The following is a 9,303-nucleotide window of genomic DNA, read 5'->3' as shown; positions in this document are numbered from 1 at the left end:
GCCAGCCTTCAAGTCCTGCCCTCACAGTCAGACTCAGGAACCCACCCTCCACACCCAGCCGGTCCCACCGTTCCTCCCCACACAGGTGCCAGCGCCACACGGGGCAGTGTACAGTACCTGCAGTGAGGCCAGGGTCTGCCCTGCAGTCAGGGGGCACCTCTCACAGCTGCTGGGACTCACTGCACCTTTGGGAAGCCAAATTCTCCACCCAGGGCCCTTGGGTGTGTGTTTCTGGAGCATCCTGACCGCCCCCTCCACCCCCCAATATGCTGCCTGTGACCCTGACTTACCGTGCAAGGCATCCTTCCCCTAGAGATTCTTGCAAATTACTCGTTCGCATGTGCCCTGCCTTGGAGCAACCCAATCGAGCTGTAAACTGAACACATAGGAAACCACAGATCTTGACTCAACTTGATCCAGGCCATTCCTGGAGTGAGCCTGGGGCTATAAATAGCCGTCACAGCTGATCACAAAAAGAGTATGAGAAAAGGCTAGAAGGAGAGCAGGGGAGGAGCCAGTGTTAGACCCAAACTAAGCTACAGGCACACATACCTTCCCACTGGGTGTGAGCCGTGGTGCATGTTTTCTAGAGTCAGACAGTGATGGGCTAGGAATAGGGCACGGGGCTTCTTCCTGTCTGCTGATGGGAGGACCTGTCCATACTGATGGCCTCTCTGCAGCTGCCTCTTCCACCCCCAGGCCAGGCACATGTCCCCCTCACCCCCATGGCATTTTCCTCTACTATCCCACCCACGCTTGCAGGGGATCCCTTGCAAGAGAAAGGCCTGAGTCAGTGAGTTGGGATTTTAATTCCATATCAAAAGTTGATTTCTTCTTCATTCCGTCCATGGACCTTCCCCCCAGTTCTTCCTGTCTTTGTCTCCCGTTGGTTTGAAGTGTTAGACTGTAGCCCCTGGTGTGTAAATAATGTACATAGAATCAGAAGAAAGAAACTTGATATTGAAGTGTTTGAAATATGGAACTGTAATAACTTCTAGGTATTTGAAACCCGTGATTTCTGTGCCATTTTCTGTAAAGATACAAGTAAGAATAAAATTGATGTAAAAACGGCAGAGGCAGGATCCAAGAGTCCTCTGTGGTGAGCATAGTGTGTGTTTGTGTGTATGGGTAGCGTAAAAAGTAAATCCATGACGTCATGATTAGGTCAAAATTACTAGATTCCTATTTTAAAATTATTCCAACTGTAGAGGCACAGTGGTCTGCCTTTCTCCACTAAGCTGATGTCACTAATTGTCACTGCAATATGGAACCCTCTTCCACTGCAGGCATAACTGAAATATCCCAGCCAGTGAGCCCCTAAGTTATTACCTGTGACTCCTTCCTGCTTCCCACACAACAAATTACATTGACCTTTCCCTCTGGTCCTTACTTATAAACAACCCTAGTTCCTTCGCATCTCAGGTGAAGCCCACAGCCCACCTTGGCCCCCAAGAGTACTGACGCCCTGCCTTTTGTGTACACATGTGCACTCAAATATGTCACCTACAACTCAAACACAGCAACAAATGGAAAAGGCAAAGTCATCTGGAACTGAAAGTCAGATAAACCTATGCTAAATCCCTGGGAAAGAGGAGAATAAACAAGAGGAACAGCATAAGGGAGACCCCCTGAGATGGCTTGAGGACAGCTGCGCCCCGCTGACTTGATGATGTGTTGGGTGGAATTACAAGATGAAGGAGCAGACGGAATGGACTTAGATAGCTTATAGTTGAGCTTTTGGCTCAAGAAATCTCGTAAGATTGTTTCCAATTGGCTCAGATATGGAACTCGTTGTCAGAAGAGGTTTTTCTGGCAGCCGGTCATGAAACGAGAATGACAGGGGGTCAGTGGTCCCTGTACCCCAGACTGGGCCCAGGTACAACCCTCCTGGACCCAGAGCCTGGGGAATACACGTGGGAGATCTCAGACTTCTATGTGCTGAAGGGAAAGGCCCAAGAGCCTGCCTTCAAGTTCTGCCCACACAGGGCTCCCCCAGGCCACCCCTGAGCATGTCGGGTCCCTGCAGGACTCACCGTCACCCCCGGCTCTAGGAATGCCTTGCCCTTACCCTGCTCACCCCCGACACTCCAGCAAATGCACAGCCTCTCATCCTTCATGCCTCTTCCTACCTGGAGCCTTCCTGAGCCTCCAGGCAGAGTCTACAACCTCTGTCCTCTCATATAGCACATGAGACATTCCTCCATTTCTGCACTCTATGCATTGTGTTGTAACTTTTTATTTACAAGTTTATCTTCCCCACAAGACTGATTTTTTCAAGGGTGGCGATGGTATCTTATTCATCTTTCATCCCCAGGACCCATCAAAGGGTCACTCAAGCCACTGTTGAATGAATAACTGAATGAATGAATGAATATTCTTTCTCTAACTCATCCATTTATTTAACAATTTCAAACATTTATTGAGCATCTACTGTGTACCAGGTAGTGGGGCAAGGCACTGGGGACAGAGTGGTGGGCACAGCAGTCCTATTTGGGGAAGTAAGATACAAAATTGCAAGTGTCCTAAGGCCTCAGAGGCTCTAGATGAGGGACCACGAAAGCATATCCATGGGACTTGGGTCAAGGTGTTTAACCTCTGAACCTCTCCTGTGTTCTAAATCGAAATAATAACCCTGGGTCCTTCAGTCTCATACTGTTGAGAGGAAGAAGCAAGGACAGTGGCAAAGGTATCACATGAGCAGCGGAGAAAGGTGGCCACACCATGCAGCCTCCTCAAGCTGGGGGGGCGGGGTGGGGGGAGAGGGGCTGGCAGCTGCCCTGCCCTCAGTTAGATCTCAAGTGGGACACTCAGAGGCTTGGGAGCTGCCAGAAATCCTCCAGGATGATCAACCCAGGGGATTTACCCTGGGAAGAGACATGCAGCTCTCTGCAAAGGGACATACACATAGGCCTCCAGGCAATCAACAAGGGGAGAGGCTGTGATGCCACAAGGGAAAAACAGGACAGGAAAGGAAGGGCCTGAACAGCCAGGGCCCTAGGGTGCAGAACTAAGAGAAACCCTGCTAGGTGCTGACTGCACCCCAGGAGGGCCTTCTGCCAGAGGATTCTGTGGAGCATGAAAGGGAGATTTTATTCCAGGCTCCTCAGGCCCAATGGGCTGCCGATAGATGGCTGCGTACACCAAGAATAGGCAGAGAGTGATAAAAGGACATGAGGGACTGATTTTTTAAATCAATTAATTAATTAATTAATTGATTTTTGGCTGCGTTGGGCTCCGTTGCTGTGCACGGGCTTTCTCTAGTTGTAGCAAGCAGGGGCTACTCTTCGCTGCAGTGCAAGGGCTTCTCATTGCAGTGGCTTCTCTTGTTGCGGAGCACAGGCTCTAGGAACGTGGGCTTCAGTAGTTGTGGCACGCGGGCTCAGCAGCTGTGGCTCGCGGGCTCTAGAGAGCAGGCTCAGTAGTCGTGGCGCACGGGCTTAGTTGCTCCGTGGCATGTGGGATCTTCCCGGACAAGGGCTCAAATCCATGTCCCCTGCATTGGCAGGCAGATTCTTAACCACTGTGCCACCAGAGAAGTCCCAATCTCTATGTGCTCTTAATCAGAATTGTTTCACAAGTCTAGTCCACCATTTTCCCAGAAGTTCTTTGTAAACTGTAAAGGGCTGTAAAATGTGAATAAAATGATTACCTCTCAAGCCTTTGGCTTTTGCGCATCCTTCCCCACTGTTAGTGGTCCCTGCCCCACCTTGTTCCCCATTGGGATACTTCCCCCAATCCTGACATCGGGTTACCTGCTTGCACTTGTTTCACTTGGTTCTTGTCAACCCCCTCCAACCACTGGCACCTTCCTCTCCATTTCTGTCCTCTTTATCCAGAAATGTCAAGCAAGCAGGGAAAGAGGGAATAATATGTGATATGTGTTTGGTTAGGCAGAGAACCATGGACACTTTATTTATTTATTTATTTATTTATTTTTTTTTTTGCGGTATGCGGGCCTCTCACTGCTGCGGCCTCCCCCGTTGCGGAGCACAGGCTCCGGACGCGCAGGCTCAGCGGCCATGGCTCACGGGCCCAGCCGCTCCGCGGCATATGGGATCCTCCCAGACCGGGGCACGAACCCGTATCCCCTGCATCGGCAGGCGGACTCTCAACCACTTGCGCCACCAGGGAGGCCCCCATGGACACTTTAAATGGATTTTCTTCCAGTCTTTTGTTCTAGCTGGTTGCAGTTATGGCTAGAAGAATGAAGTTCTCCAGAGGGAGTGCAGGCCATATATTTGGTAGTCAAGTAGCAGTGGGAAGGACTTACTCTTTTACTAGTTACTTCTTTTTTAACTGTTAATTTTGAATTGTTAATTGTGATTTTTAAATTTGAAAATGAAGAGTTGAGCTCATTGACTTATTCTCTCTCTCTCTCTCTCTCTCTCTCTCTCTATATATATATATATACACACATACATATATATATATATATAGTGCATTTTTTTCTAAACCATTTGAGACCAACTTGAAGACATGTTGACACATAACTCCTTAATACTTCAGTATTTATTTTTTTAAATGAGGATACTCTCCCACATAACCACTACACAACCAATCAAATCAAGAAATTGACACCGATTCAGTACTTCCATCTAATCCTGAGAGTTATGTTTTATTCAGTATCCTTACTGAGGACTACAGCCCAGGAGACAGATAGCTCTGAGGAACTGTTCCAAAGAGGTAAGGGAGGAGCCAGGATATATAGGAGTTTTTGTAGAACAAAAAAACACATAGTTGAACATCAAAAGACTACTGCTAATCACAAAAACAGACATCTCAAGTTAATGATTTTAGCGATTTTCTATGTATGGAAAGAGTCTGGGCTCATTGAAATTATTCCTTTGATATGCATCTTAACTATCTAGGGCCAGTATCCTGTTTTTCTCCATTCTGAATTCCCCTTAGGACACATCATGGGGTGGGGTGGAGGGGAGACTGCAGTGGTGGATGGCTTGATGGTGGGCAACATTCTTTGTTTACCGAAATGGCAGGCAACATTCTTTGTCCACAGCGTTTCCTCTTGGTCATAAATTCGACAAAAGTTTGGGAGGCATTTCATGACCAATTTGTCCCAGTGACCTAGGCTCATTTCTAGATCAGGTGGGAATTCTGTTGATACGCTACTTAATGTGCTAATTTTTCTTTTTTTATAAATTTATTTATTATTTATTTTTGGCTGTGTTGGGTCTTTGCTGCTGCATGCGGGCCCCTTCCAGTTGAGGGGAGCAGGGGCCACTCCCCACTGCGGTGTGTGGGCCCCTCACCGTGGTGGCCTCTCCCGTTATGGAGCACGGGCACCAGACACTCAGACTTCAGCAGTTGTGGCATGTGGGCTCAGCAACTGTGGTACTCAGGCTCAGTAGTTGTGGCACACGGGCCCAGCTACCCGGTGGCATGTGGGATCTTCTCGGACCAGGGCTCGAACCCGTGTCCCCTGCATTGGCAGGCGGATTCTTAACCACTGCGCCACCAGGGAAGTCCCTAATGTGCTAATTTTTGAATTAGTCCCTGTTGATAACCTAAAATTCTCTGGATCGCCTGTCTTAGTAGTCTACTATGATCCAGGAAATGTTTTTCCCTTGCTCCTTTTTCCTGTATCTAGAGATCTAGCACTGCACTATTACAATTATTATATGTAGAGTTACATATATGATCAACTGCCTCAAGACGTTTAGCCATCATTAATTTTGCCAGAGCCCTGGTTATACATTGGGTAATATAAGAAAAAACAGTCTTATAAAATAGACAGGGGAATTCCCTGGTGGTCCAGTGGTTAGGATTCCATGCTTCAACCGCAGGGGGCACAGGTTCGATCCCTCATCGGGGAACTAAGATCCCACAAGCAGCGCGGTGTGGCCAAAAAATAAATAAATAAATAAATAAAATTAAATAGGATATAAGGATACAAGTAATTCAGCTAGTAACAGTAATCAAGTCAGTACAGCAGAGAGAGGCACAAGGTATAAATAATTTGAAAACAACGAGAGAGAACACATTTAAACAATAATTAGCATAGCTAGTTGTAATCTGGTCTCAATAAGCTATTAAGTCCACATAGGAGCCAGCTGGAGAAGCCAAATCCTGGAGGGATCAGGTAGAAAGAAAAAGAGAAATGTTTCATCTTTGTTTACAAAGGTATACTTTATCAACTTGTTGTAGGTCATAGTTAGTGTAAGAGGAAAGGTTTTCTGGAAAACAAAGATTGAAAGACAATATGTTTCAGAAAAAAAGTCATAAAATTATAAATCATATTTATCAGTCAATTCAGCCCCATGTTCTTGTTGATCTGGATGAAGGCATAAAGTTTTCTGTCAGAGTTTTGTAATTTCTTACACAGTTCAGTGGTATGACCTAAAAGTCATCAGAAACTTATATTTGTCAAAAAGTCCTTTTTATGAATCTTCTTAAAGATCTTCATTTTATAAAAGCATCAGAGTAAAGCAATGATTGTCTATAAATGACAAAAGACTTAAAATGTCATGGTTACAAAGCAATTAACAAGTAATTTGGATATTTCTGTGACATACGACATTTTTACGTAATAACTAGAATTATGACTGATAACATTATACCAGGACATATTAGATTTTTAGGAATTCCATATAAATTTTGGAATATCTGTATTCATGACATTTACTCATACAATATAACCTAAAAGGGTTAGGGCCACGTATTTGACAATGTTTCCCATGTAATTTAACTTACCAAATAAACCTAATTAGTTTAATATCTCTCTTCAGGATGTTTTGAGGGTCTTTTGAAGCATTCCAAAGTTGGCTAGAGAGCTAAAGAACTTTATTTAGAATTTGACTTGGGGAAGTTTGTCAAAGCTATCAAAAGTTTTTATTTATTTATTTATTTGGCCACACCACGCAGCATGTGGGAGCTTAGTTCCCCCACCAGGGATTGAACCCATGTCCCCTGCAGTGGAAGTGCGTTCAGAGTCTTAAACACTGGACCACCAGGGAAGTCCCTCAAAAGGTTTTAAAACACTTAGTCAAATAGGATCCTTGGTCACTGTGAAACAATACTTGTTCATTCAACCAACGTGACAATAAAAGATTTTTAAGGAAAATACAGATCATTTAGAAGGCAAAGAAACTCACAATCTATTATCAAAAGTAGCTCAACATTTCAAGAAAACTTTGTTCTCTTTTTTTTAAAAAACATTTTGTTAGTCTTTTTTTTTTTTTTTAGATTTATTTTATTTATTTATTTTTTATTTTTTCCTGCGTTGGGTCTTTGTTGCTGCGTGCGGGCTTTCTCTAGTTGCGGCGAATGGGGGCTACTCTTTTTGTTGCAGTGCATGGGCTTCTCATTGCGGTGGCTTCTCTTGTTGTGGAGCACGGGCTCTGGGCACACGGGTTCCTGTAGTTGTGGCACCTGGGCTCAGTGGTTGTGACTCACGGGCTCTAGAGCGCAGGCTCAGCAGTGGTGGTGCACGGGCTTAGTTGCTCTGCAACATGTGGGATCTTCCCGGACCAGGGCTCAAACCCGTGTCCCCTGCACTGGCAGGCGGATTCTTAACCACTGCGGCACCAGGGAAGCCCAAAACGTTGTTCTCTTAACACAGAGAGAAAACCAAACTCTACTCCTGCACCAGCCCACTCTCAATAACAAAATTAATTTACCTAATTCAATTCAATTCCAATCCCAGCCTGACCATGCACAAAATTATTTCCTCAGGGTTCCCTTTCTACAAACCTTCTACAACTTTCTGTATCTATATTAGTTTAGCCCTTATTTTTCTTTCCTGTTTAAAAATAACCAGCTTTGGGACAAAATCACTTTCTTTCCCCTTAACAAAATGCATTTCCATTCCTCATACCTTCTTTTGCTGAAAACACACATCCTACTTTCCTTGCATACTAAAATGTTTCCCTTATTATCCCAGTAGCTTTAGTTATATATATTACAATTTTAACCCATAAAAATCTTAATCTCGGGCTTCCCTGGTGGTGCAGTGGTTAAGAATCCGCCTGCCAGTGCAGGGGACACGGGTTCGAGCCCTGGTCCGAGAAGATCCCACATGCCACGGAGCAACTAAGCCCGTGTACCACACAACTACTGAGCCTGTGCTCTAGAGCCCGCAAGCCACAACTACTGAAGCCTGCGTGCCTAGAGCCCGTGCTCCGCAACAAGAGAAGCCACCGCAATGAGAAGCCCGTGCACCGCAACAAAGAGTAGCCCCCGCTCACCTCAACTAGACAAAGCCCATGCGTAGCAGCGAAGACCCAACGCAGCCAAAAATAAATAAAATAAATTTATATTTAAAAAAGTCTAAACTAACTTTAATACCAGATATTGATTTAATACTTAATATTTCCCAGATCATGTGAACCTGAAATTCATTTTGGTCAGTTTCGTTTATATTTAGAAATATTTAATTTGTAAGCACTTACTTGTAAGTCAAATAGGGCTCTTTTATAATTTAATTTTCATAATACTATCTGGAGGTAGAGACATATCATACGTATAATGCCCACACAGATATATAAACAGAAATTACTAGAGATTTCACAGCTTCACTTTAAAACTTAGTTATGAATCAGGTATTACAATATAAACTTACTAGTTTATAAATAACAGTTGGAATACATTAAATTTATTTGCTCAGATGAGTATTTCTGGAAAAGACTTAAGTTTTGTATTTGTCCTTGATAAATCCTTAAGGAGGTTATGAGGAGCTGTTACAGGGGTTTGAGCTTAAAAAGTCCTTTTTCCGTCCTTTTTTCCCCCTTTGGTTTTGGGTTCTACCTGGTAGCGCCAATTAGGCTCAGTCATTGTGGGCTGTATTTACGTTTCTGATTTGTAGAGATTTGCAAGACAAAAACAGTTGCTTTTTTTTTTTTTTTTTTTTCTTTTTGTGGTATGCGGGCCTCTCACTGTTGTGGCCTCCCCCGTTGCGGAGCACAGGCTCCGGATGCGCAGGCTCAGGCTCCGGATGCGCAGGCCCAGCGGCCACGGCTCACGGGCCCAGCCGCTCCGCGGCATATGGGATCCTCCCAGACCGGGGCACGAACCCGTATCCCCTGCATCGGCAGGCGGACTCTCAACCACTGCGCCACCAGGGAGGCCCAACAGTTGCTTTTAATTCCCCAAAAAACTGGTCTGCCCCCTAAATGATATTAAAAGATCGATTTGCCCAACTACATTTTCTTTAATTTGCTTTTTTTATATCAGTGATAAGATTCCCAACTAAACTGAAAATCAAGAGATCTATGTTCTAGAACTTTAGGATTAAACTTATCATGTCTTCAAAAGTTTGCACAAAGCATTCCACAAAGGCCCTCTTTCTGA

The sequence above is a fragment of the Mesoplodon densirostris genome, chromosome 4, assembly GCF_025265405.1.
Source record: "Mesoplodon densirostris isolate mMesDen1 chromosome 4, mMesDen1 primary haplotype, whole genome shotgun sequence".
NCBI classification, from domain to species: domain Eukaryota; kingdom Metazoa; phylum Chordata; class Mammalia; order Artiodactyla; family Ziphiidae; genus Mesoplodon; species Mesoplodon densirostris.
This window is presented reverse-complemented; position numbering follows the sequence as displayed.